The sequence below is a fragment of the Protopterus annectens genome, chromosome 16.part0, assembly GCF_019279795.1.
Source record: "Protopterus annectens isolate FY-2018-M chromosome 16.part0, PAN1.0, whole genome shotgun sequence".
In the NCBI taxonomy this organism is placed as follows: Eukaryota; Metazoa; Chordata; order Ceratodontiformes; family Protopteridae; genus Protopterus; species Protopterus annectens.
In genome coordinates, this window is record NC_056750.1 from 642,013,461 (window position 1) to 642,036,385 (window position 22,925).

At 41.9% G+C, this 22,925-nt stretch overlaps 1 protein-coding gene across 3 annotated transcripts in view; it reads right to left on the reverse strand.

Annotated features, from left to right (window-relative positions):
- LOC122790867 (receptor-interacting serine/threonine-protein kinase 3-like) overlaps positions 1–22,925 on the reverse strand; it is a 652,441-nt gene that overhangs the window by 337,970 nt on the left and 291,546 nt on the right. The gene's annotated exons all lie outside the window — the stretch shown is intronic.

The window sequence follows — 22,925 nt, forward strand, 5'->3', positions numbered from 1 at the left end:
AGGCTTTAATGACATAGAAGACAGTATTTTGAAACAACACCTCTCTGACAGGTTGTGTGTGTTTATTTTATAGTATGGAGAAGCTAAGCTAAAAACCTTTATCTCAGACTGTTCACCTGGTGGCAGAGGTGGCAAGGAGGTAGTGGGCCTTCAGTATACAGGCAAAAGAATTATACATTGAAATTCTATCACAGTCTGGGGACATACTGCTTCCAAAGGTAGTGCAAGACTGAGCGAGACTCTGTCTCAGACTTTGTCTGGTTGCCAGTATGGACAGGGAATAGCAGACTTTTAATATTAATGAAAAATAATTAGGAAACTCAGATTTTCTAATAAAGTGTGGATATTTATTCAACAAGTGTGGTAAGACTAAGGTAAATGCTGTTGTCCAAAACTGTCTCTTTAATGGAATGTTAAAAGGAGGGGAATATATATAAGCCCTAGGCATTTACACTGAGGACTTGGATAAGGTGTCCTCACTTCTGTTCATGAAAAAGGATAAAAGCAATGCAAACCAGATACAGGCACATAGTGACATGTCTTTTTGGAGGAGTTAGAGCCCCAACTTAAATTTCATCTGTTCTGTCTGTGAGCCAATTTGCTATCCAGTGAGTTACACAGGAGTTAACATTTAGCTGGGAGAGTTAAACTACGATACTAGAGTGTGGGATGGTGCTGAACATCTTTGTAAGGTCCAGATAGGCATTGTGCATTGATTTGCCCTTGTCCATTGCCTCAGTGTCTTCTTCAAGAAGCCACCAGGTTAAGTAGGTATGACCCTTGATGAATCTGAACTGTGCCGGGTCAAGAGTCTGTAGGTGACCTATATCCCTATTTAGTAGTTCCATAAAGTACAGTTGTGTACACTTACCATAAATGTAGATGTTTGAGTGTCTTCACTGTTGCAGTCATGACTGTAGGGTTCTCCCCTGCCGGGAGGCAGTCCTCGGTCGGCCAGAATCCCAAAGTCTGGGTCCGGCGTCGGCTGTTCAGCCATGCTCCCTGACGTCAGCGCGTCAGGAGTACAAAGCTGACAGCCGACGCCATGTTCTCCAGTTTTTCTTGCCCCAGATGTCAGGAGTTCCAAAATGAGTAAGATTCCATACCCCTTGCAAATACACCTCAGAAGAAGAGTGAAAAAAGGGACCACACAAAAGAAAAAATAAGAGGGGACAGGAGGGAGGGAAACCCAGACTGCAACAGTGAAGACACTCGAACATCTACATTTATGTTAAGTGTACACAACTGTACTATGTTCGTGTTTCACTGTTGCAGTCATGACTGTAGGGTTGAATCCCAAAGCAGAATAAAAGGGAGGTGGTCATAAAGTAGAGGGGGCGGCTAAAAGGCCCTGCAAGACTGCAGAAGCAAAGCCTGCCCTAGACTTAGAGTAAAGAAGTAGATTGTAGTGCTTAGAAAAAGTATGCACTGAACTCCAAGTTGCAGCTTCCAAAATGTCCTTGGTAGGAACTCCTCTGAGGAAGGCAGCTGAAGTGGCAGCAGCTCTGGTAGAGTGAGTCCTAATAGTCCCTGGGATTTGCTTTCCATGGTGTGAATAGCAAAATCTGATTACATGAGCAATCCATTTGGAAATGGTCTGTTTTGAAATAGCTTTACCTTGGGAACTTGAAGCATAAGAAACAAACGATTGCTCTGATTTCCTCATGTCCTTGGTTTTGTCCAGGTAAAAACGTAGTTGTCTGTGTACATCCAAGGAATGCAAGATCCTTTCCCCCTTATTTTGAGGAGTGGGGAAAAAGTTGGCAAGTGAATAGTTTGATTTAAAGCCACTTTGGAAATCACCTTAGGCATGAAAGTAGGATTAGTCCTTAAAGACACCCTGTCTTGATGAAAAATAATATAAGGTTCCACAGCCATGAGAGCTTGCAACTCCGAAACTCTCCTGGCAGAGGTCAGAGCTAACAGGATAGCTGTCTTCCAAGATAAAAACTTGATGTCAGATGTGGCAGTAGGCTCAAAGGGAGGTAAGGTGAGTTTTTCCAAAACAGTTGAGATCCCAAGCAGGAATGGGAGGAGATCTAGGGGGGCCTTAAGTTCTTAGCTCCTCTGAGAAACTGTCTCATGAGCTGGTGGGAAAAGATTGGAGGGTCTGTATTATAATGAGCAGAAATAGCAGAGGCATGTATCTTTATGGAAGAGAAAGAGAGACCCTTATGTAAGAGGTCTGTCAGGTAAAGTAAAATCAGAGGAATGTTAGGAATAAGAGAATCAGAATCCTGAGCCTGCATCCAGGAACAAAATCTTTTCCATTTTCCTGCATAAGATTTTCTAGTGCTAGGACATCTGGCTTCTAAAATGACATCCATAACCTGCTTGGGTAGGAGAGAATGAATCAAAGACCCTGGATTAACCAGGCCCCCAGGCTGAGAGTTTTGACATGGGAGTGCAGAACCTGACCCTGGTGTTGGGACAGAAGGTTCGGAATCTGTGGTAAAACCCAAGGGGGCTCCAGGCAAAGGATTTTCAGCGTTGGGTACCAAAACTGTCGAGGCCAATTTGGGGCCAGCAAGATTATCATCTTGGGCTTGTCCTGTTTGATCTTTAATAATACCTGTGGAAGAAGAGGAAGAGGTGGAAAGGCATACCCCGAGAGGTTTCTCTAACTGAATGATAGTGCATCCACTTTCCAAGCTAGTTCGTGGAATGTCCTGGTGCAAAAAATCTTTAGTTGATGATTGAGGTGGGATGCAAAGAGGTCTATGTGAGGACATCCCCAGACTGCTGTAATCATCTTGAATATTTCGGTGTCCAGCATCCATTCGTGTGGGTCCGATAGGTTTCTGCTCAGACTGTCTGCCAGGAAGTTTTGCTTCCCTGGTAGAAACTGAGCTTGAAGGTCCAGATTGCAAGCTAGAGCTGTGCTCCAAAGATTCATGGCTAATCTGCAAAGGGGATAGGAATGAGATCCCCCTTGCTTGTTTATGTACCACATAACTGTGGTGTTGTCTGTCCGTATCAGTAGTTGTCCTGGTTGTAGAAGATTCCTGAAGGCCAATAGAGCTTTCTGAACGGCTAACATTTCCTTTAAATTTATATGCAGGTGCTTCTGATCCTTTGTCCAAAGGCCCTGCAGACAGTTGCCCTGAAAATGGGTCCCCCATGCATAATCTGAGGCGTCCGTGGTTAGTATCTGAGTGGCAGGAGGCAGACAGAAGGGTTTTTCTTTGTTTAGAGTACATGCCTTGGACCACCAAAGGAATTCCTTTTGAAGACAAGGTAGGACGGAGATCTGTATGTCTAAACTGTGGCAATGCTGAGACCATACACTTTTTAGGTACCACTGAACTTTCCTCATATGTAGTCTTGCATATGGTATGAGAAGGATGCAGGAGGCCATGTAACCCAAAGCCTGCAGGAATCTCCTTGCAGATAGCTGGGTTAATGTTGCCAAGGTTTTAAAAGTTGAAGCCAGCTGTAATTGTTTTTCGTATGTCAGAAATGCCATATGGGTTGTTGTGTTTAGAGCAGCGCCCAGAAAAATTATCTGTTGTGAGGGTGTCAGATTTGACTTTTTTATGTTTACAGTGAATCACAGGAACTTGAGAAGATTCTGAACAAACTCTAGATGCTGGAGTAAGACATCCTTGCTGTCTGCCTGAATAAGACAGTCGTCCAGATAAGGGTAAATTTGAATTCCCTTGAGTCTGCAATAAGCTACTACTGGAGCCAGGCATTTGGTGAAGACCCTGGGTGCAGTAGACAATCCAAAGGGCAGCGCAGAGAATTGATAGTGCCTCGATCCGACCTTGAACCTGAGGTATTTTCTGCATTCCTGCCTGATGGGAATGTGTAAATATGCCTCCTTTAAATCCAAAGTTACCATCCATGCATTTTTGGTCAGCATTGGAAGTAGCTGCTGTAGAGTAAGCATCTTGAATTTTGGAATCTCGAGAAAAGTGTTCAAGACTGACAGATCCAGAATGGGTCTCCATGAATTTTGCTTCCTGGGGACTAGAAAGAGCCTTGAGTAAAAACCTTGTTCCATCACTGAAAGTGGAACTAGCTCTATGGCTTTCATGGTTTAAGGCCTCTAACCATTGATGTTTTGGAAGATCTGGCAATCCGCTTGGTCTTGGTAGGGTATGAAAATGGAATTTGTAACCTCTTGAAACCACATCCAGAACCCACTTGTCTTGGGTTATATGAGTCCAATGTAGGTGAAAAAGAGAAAGTTTTCCTCCGAGAGGGGCTTCCAGGCAAGAAGTTCCTGCAGCCCAACAAAGGGAGTCATTGAGTCTGTTTTCTATGAGCTTGCGACCTGTCCTCTCCTCCCCTAGGGGTGGAAGCAGTCCACTGTTTTGGTCTATAAGAGGCTTGTGTTTGAGGCCTTCCTCGGGAGCGTCTGTATATATCCCTCTGAGGCCTGTCTGAATTGGGAAAGGACCAATTTTTTGTAGGCCAATACCTACTAAACCTGGGTGGCTGTACTTGTAAGAAATCCTTAACTGTTTGCATGGATTTTGCCTTGTCCTCCATCTTCTTTATCACCTCTTCAGCTTTAGATCCAAACAAAACATTATGCCGAATAGGAGCATCCAATAATTTAGCTTTTACTTGATCTAGCAAATTTTGTTCCTTTAACCACGCATGCCTTCTAATGACTGTGCCAGAGGCAGCAGCCCTACAAGAAGCCTCCAAGGCATCAAATCCACAGTGTAAACCATGCTTCCCAACTTGTTCAGTGGCATGCATTAAGTCATGTAATTCCTTATCATCTGCACAGGCGGAAATGGAAGTAAGCTTTTGTTTTAAAACAGACAGGAGAAATTGCTGGTATTTCAGCATATGAAACTGACAGTTTAAAGCCCTAATAGATAAAGTAGCAGAAGTGTACACTTTTTTGCCCCATCTTTCTAAAGATCTGGAATCCTTCTCAGTGGGAATGGGGTTTTTAGCAGAAGCGGCTTTAACCCCCTTAGGACCCTGAGAAATGGTTTCAGAGGCAGCAGTAGGATTCTTGTATAAAAACTGGTGGGAATCAGGAACCCTATAATATCTGTCTGGCTTAACAGGAGCTGGAGGAAAAGAGTCAGGAGTTAAGTTAGCCTCCGAAAAAGCATCATTCACAATATCCAAAATAGGAGGAATAGCCAGGGGCCTATGTTGGGGAAGAAGAAGAAAATCCCTTAATCTTTTCTTAGATTCCGAGTACTCCTGTCCTTCCCAGTAAAAATGTTCCCTCATTTCATGCAAAGTTTCCCCAAAAGAGAAATCCTCAGGGGGAGAAGCTGAAGGAATGAATTCCTCAGCATCAGAATCCTCATAAGGAGGGAAAGAATATTCCTGGTCAGAAGAAGAAACTGAAGAAACAGAAGCCTGATCAGAGGAGTCGTAATAAACTTCCTGCCTTGGCCTTTTATCTGAAGGCGGATGTGAACCCCTAATCATAGTAAGTAAGTCCTCCGCCATCTTAAGTAACTGTTTCTGTGACTTGGGAGCCAGTTCAGAAGAGGCCTGTGTTGCAGTCTTTGATTTGGAAGGAGTCTTTGCCTTTATTAGAAGCTGAGTAGGCCTGAAAACCCCTTCGGAAGCCGGTACCTGCACAGCTGCTCCGGACCCATCCGAAGGAGCACTGTCCGAAGGTCCTGCAATAGAAATATTCAAAGGCCTAGTTGGCTCCTCGTGGGAGTCCGTTTCGGCCATCGGTTCCGAAATGGCTGATGGCAGGGGTTGCAAAAGCACCTCACTGACGACGGCCGAACCTGAAGCTGGCTCAGCTTGTGCAATATCGTCAGATTTGGACCTCGGAGGCCTGTCTTTGTCCTTGCATCGTTTGTGAACTCCAGTAGCCGGAACCATATCCGACGACATTTTGTAATTAAAACGCCTACTGAAGTAATGAAATGCCAAGTCATACCTTCGTTTAATTGTATGTTGATTGAATCTAGCACAAAACCGACAACTAGCTACGTCGTGGTCAGGGCCTAAGCAAGGAATACAGTAAGAATGAAAATCCTTATGAGGTATTTGCTTCCCACATGAAATACAATTATTAACTTTTTCTGACATCGGACTGGAGCAAGAAAAAGATTCCCCAATGGGGTACTTAGCTTTGAGTAGGAGAAGAAAGTCTTCGGACTGAAGTTTTTCAGAAAAGATTGGCAGGAGTCAGCCGACCGGCACTTGCGAACTGCTATCACCGCATGGCAAGAAAGACTGGAGAACATGGCGTCGGCTGTCAGCTTTGTACTCCTGACGCTCTGACGTCAGGGAGCATGGTTGAACAGCCGACGCCGGACCCAGACTTTGAGATTCTGACCGACCGAGGACTGCCTGCCGGCAGGGGAGAACCCTACAGTCATGACTGCAACAGTGAAACACGATGAACATCTGCGATCATACATGCTCACTCTCTGGCTGCTTCTACAAAATGGCACATGTCTGGAATTTATACATGCATGCACAGCCTCGCATGCTTCTTAAAGATATAGCACACATACGTTACACTCTGATCTACAGAATGTTATGGTGAGTACATAACTTCTTTAACTGATGTCAATTTTCATTAATTCTTCAACTCCTGGGACAGCGTCACCTGCTACCTAAATCCTGGGAGAACTCTAAGGACTCAGCCAAATGTTGCTCTCCCCCTAGAGACCAGATCCAATCAGTAGTGAGCAATAAAAGTATGAGGATTAGCCCAAGTTTTGGCTGCACAAATATCATCTAGAGAAGATCTAGACAAAAAAGCTAAAGAAGAAGCCATTGATCTAGTGGAATGTGCTCTTGGTTGTTTGGATAAGGGCATGCCCAATGTATTTATAAACAAAGGTAATAGAATGAGTCAAACATTTAGCTAATGTCACCTTAGAGACTGATTTGCCCAGTTTTGAACCCGAAAAGGACATAGAGTTGTTCTGTTTTTCTAAAATTCTTTGTTCTATGTAACATGTAAGTAAAACCGTAACTGTCTGTGAACATCCAACAGGGGTAACATATACTTTCCTTTATTTGAAAATTTTGAAAAAGACTGGCAGGTTGAATTTGATCGATATTAGACTCTGACACCGCCTTAGGAAGAAAGGAAGGACTGGTTCTCAAAGATACCATATCTTTATGAAAAATTAAATAATGGGGCTTAGAAGACGAGACCTGTAATTATGAAACTTGTCTAGCAGAGACAATAGCCTCCGGTTTGCTCTGAATATTGATGATCTGTGGCTGCATTTTATTTTGATTTGAAGCTCTTCATTTAAGGTTTGATCACTTTTATTTTGTATCTTACTCTAGAGTTACATTTGCTTTGTTTTAAGTGTTCTGTTCTGCTCGAGTTTTAAGAGTTCTTGGCTAGGGTAAGTTAAAAAAGTTACCAAAGAATTCCTTTGCAAACTGTGAATAGCTTCAGTTAATTAGTGGGAGGAGTTGAGAAACAGCATTGCTCTTATATTTAGAAATATCTTTATTTAGCTGAAGTGTTTGTGTGCCTCCTGTTTGCTCTGAATATTGCTGATCTGTGGCTGCATTTTTTCTACCTCCAACTCACCCGGTTCTTGTTCTGTTCTTAAATTTGGTGGATTTTGAGTTGCCCACCCCTACTGTAAATCTAATTTTGGACAATCCTCCCAGTCCCAACACATCAGCTCATTCTACTGGGTAGAGAGAGATCATTTGGGAAGGCCCACCCCCTTGGTTCTCAGCCTTGAATTATCGTGTTTCCTCCCTTTCCACTTAACCTAAAGAAAGAAAAAACTTGCACATTATTCATCTGCTTTTACTGTATTTGTGTTTCTTCCTACTTTATATTACTTTATTTTGCTTTTCCTGCTTGTTCTTAAAAGTATTCAATTGCATTTATTCTGCTGCATTTATTACTGCTTCTTAGTAGCCTGATTAAACTGTTGGTCTAAGCCTTTTGGTTTAAACACTTGGGTTTCAGGCCAGTTGTCTTACATTAGGAAGCTTTGTGGTCTACACTCTCGTGGCAGGAGAGGTAGCTTACATCCTTCTAAGATGGGAATTGCTGGTTGAAGGCTTATTGTGCCTACTTAATTCAACTAAAATTGGTGCACCTTGTTTGCTGTAGCATAGACTAGATTCAGACATGCTGAATCTAGCTATGATTGTATAACATGAGCATTAATCCAGGCCATCATTTTTGGAGAGGGTTCCCCTGCACTCTAGTGGAAGGAGTGTGCAGTTAGAACTTGTTTGATTGAAGGTTGCTGGAACAGGGCTCAGTTTTGAGCGTTTTTATTGGTTAATGTGTTTAAATCAGTTTGCTCTTGTTTGCTACTGTTATATTTAAGTGTGTTCCGGTTCTCCTGTGCTAAATAGACCTAAACAGCGTTTAAATATCGTTAGCCTAGTCTGGTTACAGGTTTTGCTATATCTAGATCCATTTGTGTGATTCCTGTGCTTTTGACACGCCATCTTCTGTTGGCCAGGGCCTGCCTGCATTTAATGGGAGTAAGTGAACTGGTTAGAACTGTTCTGGCATAGGGTGTTTACCCAAGAGCTCAGGGACAAGAGTTGTTTGGTCAGTTCCGGTGTTTCTGTATTACTTTTGTTTTTGTGGTATTTAAACCCCACATTTGCAAGGGTTTGTGCTTTTTGCATGCTGCGCACCACCAGTGCGCTGTTTTAACCCTTTGCAAGGTATTTCAGCTGCATTTCGTACCTTACCAGCACTCCTGTATAAGTGAGGCCCTCACTTGTTGCTACTGTATTGATTTTATCCACCCCTACTCACACCTATAGGTACTCTCTTCAGATAGTACCCACTCTACTATCCCTGACCTCTCTTCCAGAGATTCTGACAACCATGGAAGGACAATTTCCTATGGTTTCTCCTGCTAGTCTGGTTGATATGGGCATCCTGAGACTTGTAGCAACTGCCTTATGTACACAGGCAACCCTCTACTACTACCATCTAGGAACACAATATGTGAGAGATACAATTACATTAAGAGCCTAGAATCCTTGCTGTCTCAGTCATGAGCCAGTACATCTGACACTAAGAAGGCTGTCTGCACAAACATGGAAAACACCACACCTCTAACTCCACCCACACCTGTACAACACACTCCTTCATATGCAAAGGTTTTCAACAAAAACATACCCAAACAAAAGAGACATCCAAAGCAAAAACACACACGCACATCACACCCCACAGCACCAAGCCCCACACATAGTACACAAGCGTGTGTCTCACAGCCTCTAAGGCCCAGCCAGAAACCCAACACACTAATCATAGGAGACCATCATGAGACACACAGATGTGCCCCTCACCAGGCTAGACAAGGAGAAAGTAACGGTAAGTTGCTTGTCAAGTGCTAGAATCCACCATATCACGCACACACTCAAGTCTCTTAACAGGTACTGTTATGACTGTCAAAGTCCATGTTGGTGCGAATGACTTGAGACATACCTCTCTGGATTATATGAAGAGAGACATGATTGAGCTCGCTGAATGTGTGTTCCTGGCAGGTATGTTCCTAGCCTTAAGCAACATCCTACCATCAAGTAGAATGATGCCTCAATACAAACAAAAAATGATTGACTTTAACAATTGGCTTAGTTTCAGGTGTCATTCCAAGGAGGTCCAGTACCAGACAGCCTGAGAGGACATGATTGACAGACCACGATGCTTTGCCAGAGATGGTCTTCATCTGTCTCCCTTGGGCTTCAGGCTTCTGGCAAAGGCTCTTGCCTCCCCCGTAGTGCCTTTTTTAGGCAAAGCCATGAGCATAAATTTACCAACATGAAAAATTCTTCCAAACGAAATGTAAAGGTCATGCTGCTAAATGCTAGGAGTCTTAGCATGAAACTGCACTCATTGCAAACATTCCTCATCCTGGAGGATGCTGATATTTGTGCAGTCAGTGAAACCTGGTTCAAAGCTGCAGAGAGCACCCCAGCCTTCCAGGTTACTCATCATACCATACTTTCAGACCCCAAATAATGGAATACAAAGCCAAAGGAGGTGGAGTTTCAATATTTATCAAAGGCAAACACCACACAGCTCCAGGCTGGTCAAATGGTATGATACACAGGAGACACTCCAACTGCAGTTAACTGTTGATAAAACATCTATTCAAATCATAGCTAGCTACAGACTCCCAACTATGACTCAGGATGTCCACTCCACCTATCTGGACTTACTTGAATACATCAAGATTCAACCCACTACCCTGATCCGGGGTGACTAACTACCCAACCATGGAGTGGAAGACCTATTCTAGCCAAAGCATGAACGCCCAGAAATTCTTTGACTTCGCCAATGCATTGGATCAGCTAGTCAACACCCCCACAAGAGGTGAATATATCTTGGTCCTGGTACTAACCAACATGAGTAGCCACTGTGGCATCCCTACAGTGTCATCCTCCTTGGTAAGGTCCAACCATACAGTGATCACTTTTGAAATCTCTTGTCAGGGTCAAACAAAAAACTTTTTCAAAGCTGACTACAATCTCCTGAGAGCAGGTATAAGTAGCTTTACAGTCATCATACCTTCAGTTGGAACTTGCACTAATGTCCAAGCCTACACCAAAAAAACTACATGAGCACTTACATAGCTGTATGGACTCAGCAGTACCTGACAGGAGCAAATCATCTTCCTCAAGGAATAGTAAACCTGCCCAGTAGACAGCAGCAATAAACAAACTATATAATAAAAGGAAAAAATTGCTGTCCAGGACAAAGGAACATGTGCCGAGTTGTAAGCAATCTCTCCTTTGTCTGAACAAGTAAATAAAGCCACTGGTGAAATCCTCGAAGGCTAACTTCTGAGTCCAAATTGGCCACATCCACCAAGGACAATCACAAGGCCTTCTTCACATACGTCCGTAATCTCAAAGGTAGCACCCAAATCTGCTCTGAACTGGTGGTTAAGAACACCACATACACAAATGCTGTAGTATAGCCAACCTGCTGGCAGACAGGTTCAGTGAAAACTTCACCCCCCCCGTTCCCCCCCATCAGTAAACCAGGACATCCCCAACACCTACACCCCTTATCACCAAGAAGCAGGTCTTTAATACCCTCTCAAAGGCAAAAAATACAGTCTCCATGGGACCTGACAACATCCCTAGCTGCATCCTACATGAACTCAGGCATGAGCTCTCAGCTCCATTAGGCACCTTATTCAACCAAAGCCTGAGCACTGGCTTCATCCCAGCCAAATGGAGGACAGCCACTGTCATCCCTCTACACAAAGGTGGAGCATCCACTGACCCAGGCAATTATAGGCCCATCTGCCTAACTAGCCTGATCTACAAGGCCATGAAACGAATTGCCATGGATCTTATAAACAAGGAAACTGGCAACCTCCAAACACTTGACCCCAAGAAGTTTGGTTTTGTCAAAGGGAGATCATGCCTTTTAAACTTGGCCAACTTCTTTGAAACAGTCACCAAAGCCATGGACGAGTGGAAGACGGTGCATACCACCTACCTTGACATAGCCAAAGCCTTCGATGTTATTCCCCACTCGGGCATAATAGATAAACTCTCCCAGCTAGGCATCAACTTGTTTGTTACCAGATGGGTAGCTAACTAGCTCACTGACAGAACCCACTCAATCAAAATAGGGGAAGCAATCTCTAGTAGTACACCTGTAATGAGTGGTGTACCCCAAGGATCAGTCTTGAGGACTCTACTGTTTGGGATATACTTTTCTGTGGTGCAAGCCAAAGCCAGTGGTCTGTGGCTGACCAAGGGTGCAGATGACTGCAAGCTGGGTGCTGTCTTAAATTCCCCTAGTGATGTGAACACCCTCCAAGAGGGCCTTACCCAAACTAATAACTGGTACCAGCAGCATGGCCTCAAACTGAAAGCCAAGAAATGCATCATTATCCCCTTTGGGGAAAATGGCGTCCCCACTAATTATCACATTAATAACAATGTACTAAGCACGCAAGCAGTCGTGAAGGACTTGGGCACCCATGTTGATAGCAACCTGAGTTTTGACCACCACATTGCCTCTGTTGTATGGAAGGCTTTCTACATGGCCCACCTCATAATTAAAGTTACTTCATCCAAGACCAAAGAGGTCAGAACATCCCTGTACTCCTCCCTTATCAGATGCATTATCGAGTACAATGCCCCCTTCAGCATTTACCTTGCCAAGCACATGCAGCAGCTGGAGAGAACACTGCTGGAGAGATTCCTAACCAGGAAAATCCAGGGTCTCAAACACCTATCCTATACAGATAGGCTAAAAGCCCCATCCCTCTACTCAGTCTCATACATACTGCTCAGAGGTGACCTATGTCTGGCATACAAGGCCATCTCAGACCCAGCATTGATGGAGTTGCTGCATATCCATAAGTCTAAATCTGCTTGGGCAACCCGCACGCAAGGCTTAAACCTTGTCTGTGACACTGGGTCTATATTATATGATTGAAACTTTAGTTAGTCGAATACCTAAAGCTCTATCACTAAATGTCGAAGTCCCAAAACTGCGAACGGCAGTTACCACACAGAGAAACAATTTGTTTGGCCATTACATGGATTTTGCCCTTTCTACAATGTGGAGTGATCTTGGAGTTGGTATATTTAGTTGGGGGGGGGCACAGCTTCCCACATCAGGGGGTTAGTTGGGACAACGGCATAGTTTTCCATGTGTGGAAACTGCCATTCATGGGTTTGGGACTTCGACATTTAGTGATCGAGCTTTACTTATTCAACTAAAGTTTCGATCATATAATATAGACCAGTGACATTAACAGAACTTGTTGACGGGATAGATTTGTGTCCCAGAGACTCCCCCGTCTGTGGGATAGACTCCCTCTCCATGTTAAGCAAAGTATCTCTCTAGTCCTCTTTAAGAGGAACCTAGACGACTGGATGAGAAACAGAAAATACACCCCTGGGATTCCACCTGTGTCCCTGCTGGACATGGGAAACAGATGCTGACATTGTGGGAACATGGACAAAATTCTTGGCCATGCTTATAAGGGCCTCTGGGTCAATTAGTATCATCCTATGAACTTATGAACTAAAAAGACAGTTTTCCAGTTTAGAAATTTTAGCTCCACGTTAGCTGATGGTTCAAATGGAGACTGGGTTAGAGTTTGCAAGACTACATTTAAATCCCAAGGGGGAGTAGAGTCTTTAGCTGGGGATCTAAGGAGAAAAGTGCCTCTTAGAAAAGCTCTGCAAAGTTTGGAGGACGCTAGACAAGAATTATTTATTCCTATATAAAGCTGAAGATGGCAGCTAACTGTACTTTAACAGTAGAAGAGCTAGCTCCTTCATTGAAAAATTGAGGCTAAAAATTCCAGAACTTTAGATACAGGAGCAGAAAAGGGATCTAATTGTTTTTGCTGCATCCAAATTACAAATCTTTTCCATTTGCTTTTGTAGTGGTTCTCAGTGGAAGCTTTGTGGAATGCTAAAAGAATGTGACAGACCGGGGAGGAGAGCCTGGGCTGTCTAGCAATCAATGGAACTGGAGAAACCATGCGATTAACTTTAGGCCTGGAATGTATGGGCGAATCGAGTCTGTTGGGTGACTCAGAAGGTCTGGAGTTGGATCCAGTGACCATGGAGGACAAAGAAGATGAGGCTAAAGAAAGGGAAACCAAATCTGATGAGGCCAATAAGGGGCAATGACGATCACTGTATTCTTCAATCGAGCTAAAAAAATTTGGAGATTAGGGTAATGGGGGGGGAGGTATAAAGAAGACCGGGAGGCCAATCGTGAAATAGAGCATCTCTGGGTGACTCACCCGGTGGGGGGATGAGGGCAAAGAACATGCTGCACTTGCTGAGAGGGGATGCAAATAGGTCACAGCATGGTTGACCCCATCAGTGGAATATTTTGTCTGCTACCTTCAAGCTGAGAGACCACTTGTGAGGCATCACAACAGACCTGCTTAATTCGTCTGCAATCACAATGAACTTCCCTGGAACTTGCTTGCTATCAGAAATCAACTGGATGAGATCGCCCATTGCCACACTCTCAAAGGCTCTTGATACAGGAGATAAGATCTGGTTCCCCCCTTGTTTGTTTATGTACCAGACTACTAACATACTGTCTGTCCGAAATGCAATAATCCTGATGGGGAGAGTGTCAAAGGTCTGCAATGCTAGGAGGGCAGCTCTCATTTTCAGGACATTGATATGCTTGTTGGCTTCTGAGGTGGACCATGTGCCTTGGACCGTCCTTCCCAGGAAATGCTCCCCACCCAACCTGGGAGATGTCTCTGGTCACTATGGCATTGGGTTGGGGAAAGGGATGTCATTCTTGCACTTGACTGGAGTGTATCTACTATAGGAGATAAAAATAGCTCAGGCTTGCAAAAATTATCTGACTAGACAGGTGATGGTAAAGAATGGACCCTTGAGTTGCTAATGTCCACTGGAATATTCTCATAAAATAAATAAATAAATAATATGGTATCTCGACAATGGTACTAAGTTGATTGCTGCTGAAATGGGCCCCAGAATTTGAAGAATTTGCCAAGCTGCTGAAATGGACCCCAGAATTTGAAGAATTTGCCAAGCTGAGAGAGAGAACTTTTGGACGATATTTCTGACTTGGAACTGAATAGTCTGAACTCCTGACAAAGGGAAAGATGCTGTTTGCGTGATCATATTGCCTGAGACATGGATGAATTCTAATGTCTGCACTGGTTCCAGATGAGATTTGTTGTAATTTACTGAAATGTTCAGATAGCAGCATAAGTGGAGTACGTAATCTGAAGCTTGGATTAGTTGATGTCTGGTGGGAGTGGTGATGAGACAGTCATCTAGACATGGAAAACCTCGGAATCCCTGCAGCCTCAAGTGAGCTGCCACTAGCACATCCAACTGTCTTTGTGCAGAAAAGGCAGACTGGACTGAAGCATGACCATCCAGAACTTTGTATATTGAACTGACTGATTTAGGTTGCCGAGATCCAAAATTGGTCTCCAATCCCATGTTTTCTTTGGCACTAAAAAGAATCTTAAGTAAGTTCCAGACTCCCTAATTCTTGTGAATTTTTGGACTTTACTTATAAGTTTCATTGAGAGGGTATTCATTTCTTAGATACATTCACTGTACATACTTCTTGTGGATTTAAATCAAGAGTTTATAAGAAGGTAACATTCAGGAATTTGTATCTGGATTTTAACAGTTTTCATCCACTTAGTCAGAAAAACAGCCCTGTCAAAGGACAATATATTAGAATTGCTAGGATGACTTCACACAGGGCTGACTTGGAAACAGAATGTGATAAGGTTACTAAAATGTTTTTAGATAGAAATTACCCCTTTCCCTTGGTTAAAAGTATTAGTGAATATTTTCAGGGTGAATAGGAGAATAAATATTTACCACTGTTGGGGGTATGGCTACAACAAGGGGTTAACAAAGACGAAGGAGAAACCCCAGAAGAAAAAAAAAATTGTGAATGCAATGGTGTTAAAACATTCCAGACAAACATCAATAGTTAAATATATTTTTAGGAATAAGTGGAGTATTTTCAAAACCAACCCTGACATTCTTGGGATAGTTGGAAAAGAACCTTTTCTTACATACAAGACTGCAAAAAATTTTAAAGACTTTTTTGATAAAGGCAATTTTAACATGCGAAAATGGGGTAGGGGAACATTTCATACTACCAAATATGAAATGTGTAATCAACGCCTTTACATATTATTTTTTTTATTATCTATTTATTTACACTTGTTAACCAGGGGAGTCCGACTGGACACAGGTCCGTTTTCAGCGGAGGCCCGGAGAGAAAAGCTCCACATTAAGTATTATTTGCATTATACAGTTAAAAAAACATAGCATTTAAATATAGACATTAGTCCAGTTAAGAACGCAAGACAAGAAGAAAACAGATGTAAAACAGCTGTAGAGCATAGTATAATTTTAAAATATGGTGACATACTAAACATGGTTAAATTGTAGTTGAGATTCAGTGAATAACTGATACAAACTGTTTCTGAGGTACATAACAGCCATTAGCAGTTGTTGCTACAAGAAGTTAGTATTATGTGGTAGGTAGCTGGGAACATTAGTAGCCAAGCTTGCTAAGATTAGGTTGCTGATAGGGGCTGAGAGAGGTAGTGGGTGGGGAGAGAGGATGGTATTAGAGGGGGGGTTGCAAGGGCATATCTGGCAAGTTTTGAAGTGTGATTTTAGAAAGGATTTAAACTGGGTGCAAGAAGTTACAGAGGTAATTGAAGATGGGAGGGAGTTCCAGAGTTTGGCTATAGTGCAGTAGAATAATGCTTCTCCAGCAGAGTTAATGGCTTTTGTGACCTGTAGGAGGTTTTTGTGGCTGGATCTTAGTGGTCTCGTGGTTATGTAGGGTTGGAGTAGATTCTGGAGGGAATGGGGCTTTTAGTGGTTGGTTTATTAGTTTGTGGGCGAGTGTGAGTTGGTACCACTGAAGCAGGTGGGGGAGCTCTAGCCAGCCCAGTTCTGCAAGTGACAGACAGTGGTGAGTACGGTAGGAAACCCCTGTGGCGAATTTGGCGATTTTGTTGTAGCAGGTATCGAGCTTATTTAGATCGCATTGTCTAAGGTTAGTAAATACTGGAGAGGCATAGAGTAGGGTAGAGATGAGATGAGAATTTGCTACTGAAACTTTAGCTGCTTTGTTAAGTAGTTACTGATTTCTATATAATGCTCCTAGTTTTTTGTGCACTTTTTTAATGGTCATGGAAATGTGAATGTCAAAGTTCAGTTTATTGTCTATTTCTACTCCTAGTAATTTGGTGTGTTCTGTAGGATGGATGGTGGTGTTGTCTTTTGCTGTGATGTTGAAGTAAGAGCTATATAGGGTAAGTTTGGTGGGTTGAAGATTAGTAATTTTGTTTTGTTTGGGTTGAGTATTAGTTTGGCATCGGATAACCAAGTTTCAATAGAAGAAAATGCTTCCTATGCGACTTTTTGCAGTTCTGGGAGGGAGTGGGCTGTGCAGATGATGGTTGAGTCATCTGCGTATTGTACAAGTGTGCCATGTGTTGTGACTGAGGCTAGATTATTGGTGAAAATAGAGAAGAGTAGGGGTCCCAGGATGGACCCTTGGGGAACTCCTATGGAGACTGGTAGTTAGGGGAGATAGGTTGTCCTGCCAAACAACTACTTGTTGGCGGTCAGATAGGTAACTCAGAAACCAGTTGATGACTGGTTGAGAGAAGGATAGGTTATTGAGAAGAGAGAGGAATTGTTTGTGTGGGACCATGTTGAAACCTTTAGAGAGGTCTAGGAAGGTAGCTGAGGAGAGAACCTGCATTTTTATTCTGTAGGATAGTGTTAGAGAAAGAGAGTAAGGCGGTGGTGGTGCTATGGTTAGGTTGGAAACAGTGTTTTGTGTTGGAAAGGAGGTTGTTAGCAAGGAGGTGATCTGAGACTTGAGAATAAATGCATCTCTCTAATATTTTGGAGAGTGGCGAGAGAACAGCTTTGGGGTGATAATTGGTTAGATCTGTGGAGGGGCCTCCTTTGTGTAGGGGAATTATGTGTGAGACTTTCCATAGTGTAGGAAAATTACTTTCTGACAGAGATCTGTTAATCAAGAGTGATACGGGGTAGGCTAGAGCATCAGCTGCAAGTTGAATGTATTCACCTGGGAGGTTGTCTGCTGCTAATCTGGTGGTTTTAAGTTTAGTTAGTAGTTGTTTTATTTTGGAGGTAGGAACAGGAGAGAAAGAGAAGCTAGTTGGGAGATTGTTAGTTCTAGCTGATGGTGTGGGTTTATGGGGGGGGGGGGGTTGTGTTGCCTAGCTAGTGATAGTACGGTTTGTGTGAAGTGATTGTTGAAAGAGGTAGCAATATTTTCGGAGGAGTGAGTTAAGTTAGGAGTGGGTGTACTTACTTTACTTGGGTGGAGAATGCAGTTTATTGAGGACCAGAACTGTTTGGGGTTATGTTGGGAGGAGGTAGGGGCAGACTGGTAGTATTGGATTTTGTCCTGTTTTATAAGCTTTTTTGGTTCTATTGGGTAGTTCTAGGAATTTTTGCCTAGTAGAGGGGGTTTTGGTTTTGCACCAGTTGTCCCATGCTTTATCCCTGTTTTTCATTTCAGACTTTGTGTTTTTTTGTAGCCATGGGGATTGTTGGGCTCTAGTTCGGGGACGTCTTATGGGGGCATGGTAATTAAGGATGCTTAGGAATGTTTTATTAAAGTAGTCAACTACGTCATCTAGTTTGAGGTATTTTAAGGTTGTCAGTTACAGTTTTTTAAGGATGAGCTGAATGAGAGAGGGATGAAGTTAGTTTTTTTGTGTATTTGACGGTAGATGATGGGTTTTGCTTTATAAAGGTGTTTTCTTAGTAAGAAGGTTGGGGAGTGATCACTGAGGCTTTCAGATAAGCAGCCTGCTATATATGACTGGGGGCTCTTATTAACTAGTATCCAATCAAGGGTAGTGTGTTTGTTGGAGTTATTTATCCTAGTAGGTGACTGGACTAGTTGGGTGAAGCCATGAAGATTTACATGATGGGTTGGGTGGTTGCTAGAGCAGGATTGCGAGTCAGTGTTGAAGTCTCCTAGAATTAAAGTTTCTTGGGGTAGGTGGTGGGTAGTCCAGCTGAGGAGGTTTTCAAGTGGAGGGATGTTGCGGCCAGGTGGGAAGTAGCAACCTATTATGTTTAGGGTTTTATTTTGGTTTATTTTAAGGTTGGTATATATTATTTCTTCCTTACCTATTTGGAGAGCTGCTAACTTTAAGATCTGGATGTCTAGATGCTGCTTAAATATTATAACTATACTACCTCCTTTTTTGTTTAGTCGGTCTACTCTTAATATACTGTAACCAGCAGGGAGGAGTTGCTCATTAGTAATATGTGGTTTTAACCATGTTTCTGTAAGGATCACTACATCAGGGGAGTAGAAGTCTATGGTGGCATGGAATTCATGCACCCTGTTGCATATACTTCTAATATTTAAGCTTATTAGAAGGAGGTCGGTTGGCTTTCTATTGGCTGTGATTTGGGAGATGTGGTTTGTAGTCTGATTATGAGGGGAGGGGTTGGAGACAGAGGGACCAGGATTAGGATGGATGTCTCCACTGAGTGCTAGGTTGGATATGGATGAGATTATTTGTTTTATCAATTTTTGTATATGCTTGCTTATAAGGGAAGTTTCACATATGTGAAAAGGAGAACGTTTTAAACAATACCATAAGATCAAAGGTGTTTTTTGTAAAAGGTAATTGTTTAACTAAATGGGTCGTATACATTGCTTTATGTAAAGGATGTTCAAGTTTTTACATAGGTAAAGCAGACAGAACTTTATGTAGACATATTTATGAACATCTTTATGATATTAAGAACAAAAAAGAAAATGTCTTGTATAAATATTCAATAGTTTGTTCCTCATTTACTAAGTTTTCTTTTGCTATTATTGACTCAGTCAGCTATAATCCAAGGGGTGGGGATACCAAAGTGTTGCTAGAAAACAAAGAATTAAAATGGCAGTTACAATTAGAAGCAACCTCTTACCCAGGTTTAAATTAATATACTTCTATTCAGTCTGTTTTAATTATGACGGCGAATAATTTTTAATGGGTTGAAAAAGTTTTATGGTTTGTATTTTGTGTGGGACAGGCTTTGCTTTATTATACACTGTGTAATGATTTTCCTATTGTTCTTGGTTAATTGGATAAGTGGTTAAAATTATTTGGTTTTGTAAAAAAGGGCCATTTTGGTGATATGATTTGATTCTGATGAAGTCCTGTTTGTGTTAAGGACGAAAGCGCTTAATCAATCAGTTTGGTCATAAATAAATAACATTTTATTTTATAGAAAAATTCCAGTTGTGGCTTCTGGTTACTATTTTTTATTTGTTTTTCTTGGTCTTACAAAATAGCTTAAGCAGTATCTTCCTTCTAATGTATCATTTATTAATATCTACTGACCACTACAGTGGTATGTTATTAAACTGTTCTCCGTATTTGGTTTTGGTTTGGACTGCCCTATAAATGCATTTATATAAATGAGGATATAGATCCCTGGTGTAGGTTGCTACATATTCTAAGTTCATAGTGTAGTTTACATAGGTAAATGTAGAGATTATGTCATGCAACTGTAGAAGGCTAGCCTTTTTAAAATCTCTAAAGAAAGAGATGCTGGTAACCAGTGGGATGGATATTCTAAGGGTAAAGTTAGTGTCTGACACAACTAATGATGGACAGACCTGGAGTATGGAGTTTGCCAGCGTCAAGTTTTTGAAAACTGTGTCTAAAATGTTACTGCCCCTAGTGGGATTTTGGACAATTTTAAATGGGGAGTTTTAACTTACCCTTGTAAGAAATGTTGTGCATATCCTATATCAGAAGTGTAGGTACTCCAATTTATGGAGGGATAGTTGAAATCACCAAGGATTAAGGATCTATTACTTACATTTTGAAGGAATGCCTAGAAATTATCATGATCATCTTGTCCCAAGGGCAGACATACTGAACCCCCAGCAATGCCACCAGCTACTTAGCCAGTTGTTGAAAATGATTATCTTTTTTCTTGAAATCTAAGAATCTTTCTTGGTGAATGGAGGATACCACTCAAAACCCTGACCAAAACCAGTGCAGAAAATCCCAGCAGTCTTTTTGCTTGTCTCTCATGAGTTTATGTCAGATCATTCACTGCATGGACTACAATCATGCCACAGTAATACTTATTGGCAGAGATGGACCAGAAGCCTTTCGATATGTCAGTACTCCTGGCTCCTAAGAGTTAACTAACTATAACCCTGTCCTTGTTCTGTCTAGTGAGCATGGAGTTAGCATTTCTGTCAATGGAGTCACCGATTACTAGGATGTTTCCAAAGGCTGATTTATTCTTGTTAAACATTTGAAAGGTATGCTGTTGGTGACATGGTGATAAAGGGTGCGTGTAGTAGATGTGTTTGAGGGGTGTCTGATGCATAATCCTAGGAAATATAGAAGGCTTTGGTGGCAGTTTTTTATGGAGTATGACAATTTAGTGTTATCAGAAAGAGGATGTTGTTTTCATATGGTTGGGGGTAAGACAGTGTAATGTTCAATACATGCAATGGATTTGGAGAGAACTGGCTATAAATTAGCTACATGTTTGCACCTCTCACACACAGAATCTGTTAGGTTAAGCAAAAGTTCATTTTCAGTGAGCACGTGGCAGCTCTTACACTGCTTTGGGATACCAACTGCTAGGGAGCTGACAACAGAAAGGAAAGTAATCTGCTGTCTCTCTATGGTGTCAGGTGTTATTATTTATATTAACTTAAAAGGGGAGAAGAAGGGTAGCAGGGACATTATATCTGACTATAAAGAGCATAACAACAGACAGACTTGTGCAGCTGGTAGGACGTTACAGCAGATCAATTCACTTTATTATAAATCCAAGCAAATCAGTGAAACCTGAATTGCATATGTGCCAGTCGAAGGCGAGATGAAAGAAAGATTTTTGCAGTAATGACTTGGGGAAAACTTCATTTATGCAGTATCCACTATCCAGCTACAACTATGGTGACAACAGTTCTCAGTAAATAGCAAACAAGAAAAAGTACAAGCAATGGAAAGCAGCTGTAAATTCAAACTGTAAGCACTTGACTTATCCAGATATATCAGCAATTAATGTACTCCCATTACAAAAATAACTACTTTCTCAAGGCAGTTCCCAAACCAGGCCTGAGTCTGGCAGAATTATCAAAACTACGTTAAGTACAGCGTAAAGAGGTAAAAAAAGAATACAAAAAAAAAAAAAAAAATATATATATATATATATATATATATATATATATATATATATAAATTCCCTAAGTTATTCCTGGTAACTACATTTCAGGCTGATACTAATATGTGCAGCTCTGAGTGGATATCTGTTTCATGCAGTGGTACTCATAACTTTGCTAGTCCCCCTTCCATAATGTGGAGGAACAGATATTTAACTGTTTTCATGAGGAGGTAATGATACTGCAGGCCCATTCTTTCACTGTGGATGAGTGGATGTCTAATTGTTTAATGCTGTGGCAATAATGACACCACTAGCCCCCTTCCCTCACTTAGGATGAGTTGATGTGTTACTGTTCTTTGCTTCAGTAATACTGAAATTGCTAATAATAATGACATAACTAACCTCCTTCACTCACTAAGGATAACAGAGTATATAACTGTTTCATGCTGTGACAGTAATGACATCACTAGTTCCCTTCCTTCACTTAGGATGAGAGGGTATGTTACTGTTCTCTGCTTTAGTGATACTGATGTTGCAAGCTCCTCCCCTCCACCTACGCTGAACAAGATTGCTACTGCTTTGTGCTTCAGTAATAATGACCTTGCTAGCCTCTTCCCCATCTTAGGTTGAACGGTGTGTTATTGTTTTGTGCTTCAGTAATAATGACATTGCTAGCCCCTTCACTCATTTAAGATGAACATGAGAGTTACTGTTCCATGCTTCAGTAATAAAGATATTGTTAGCTCCTTCCCTCATTTATGATCAGTCGATATGCAACTGTCTTTTGCTGTAATAACAATGCTAAGTACACTGCTACTCCAACCAGATCAGGCTCAAAATACTTTCTGCACTGATGTTAGTAAGTTTTACAAATTGGAATTTTTGTTTTAAGAATTACACGGTGCTTCAGCAGTATGCAATGTAGTCTTCCAGTTTGTGTGATAGGGGGTCTGCTGTTCTGCAGTTATATCTTAACAGCACCATTACCAATAACAGTAAATGTACATCTTACTGATTTAGCAATGGTTATGACATGTTTAATTTTTCAGTAGACCATGATCCAATGAGCAAGTAAAACAAAACAGGCTTGAATTGACAACTTTTTTCTTTTTATCCCCATCACATGATCTGCCTAATGGCTCTTCTATCTGCAGCATCTTGGTTCATTCAGTGGCCAGCCCATTTATTTACCAGGTGGGGAAAAGCCCTACAAGCTCATTGTTTCCTCAAATGGAGCATGAGAATTGTGAGCCCACTCACCCTTCCTAGACATAAGAACTAGGTGTGAGTGAGCAGGCTTGTCTTTGCAATCA